General features: G+C 49.0%; 1 pseudogene; it reads right to left on the reverse strand.

The window, feature by feature from the left end:
• Positions 1-251: 251 nt before the first annotated feature.
• Positions 252-729, reverse strand: LOC105000180 (annotated as a pseudogene).
• Positions 730-775: the final 46 nt, after the last annotated feature.

Here is a 775-nt window from a genome sequence, read left to right on the forward strand (position 1 = left end):
AGAGTGGATTCAATGTCACTGAATCCAGGGTTGCCATGCCTCAGAGGAAAACAAGATTTTCACATTGCCAACAGGGGAAGCTTGGTCAAATGTGGCTGTGAAATAGCATCCTTGAATTCTGCAGGCCTCCAGGGTTGAGGCACATGGATGGGCAGTGGAGTAGGGATGAGGAAAGCCCTTGCCATCATTGCCTGTGTCTTATGTGTCCTGATCACTGCAAAGATGACCAGAGAGCTGGATGGCCTTTGGAGTCAGGGTGACTCCAACATGACCAGAAGGGCTTGTCAGATACACTCAGTGATGGCTTACATCAGAGATTATAATGGCCTGGTCACTCAAGTAGGGAGGCATATTCCCTGCCACCTGGTCCTGAACCCCTGTACTCCCTTGTCATATTTTGTTGATCTCAAAACCACCTTTCTGAGTGAGAGAGCCACACTGCTAGCAGGGACCACTAGGCTCAGGGTGACCAGGGTTTGCTGGCAGCTGTGCTGATGTCCTCTTCCAGTTCATCCATGATGGTAGCAAAGGCTTTAAAGATGGCATTCGTGGGTCCAGCCAGAGTGGTAATTCTCTCAGCATAATTCCCTTTGGAGATGTTGATATGTACATTACTCTCCCCACACATCTTCTTAACTGATTCTCTGTTCATTCTGAGATACTGCCACCATCCTTTCCACGCTTAAGGAGCTGTCTGGTGAACGTGACATTCAGTCCACTTGCAGTCATACCCTCTATCCACCTGAAGGGCCCCTGTTGCTTTCTTGATAACCCC

Source organism: Bison bison, unplaced genomic scaffold (assembly GCF_000754665.1).
Source record: "Bison bison bison isolate TAMUID 2011002044 unplaced genomic scaffold, Bison_UMD1.0 scf7180017864369, whole genome shotgun sequence".
In the NCBI taxonomy this organism is placed as follows: domain Eukaryota; kingdom Metazoa; phylum Chordata; class Mammalia; order Artiodactyla; family Bovidae; genus Bison; species Bison bison.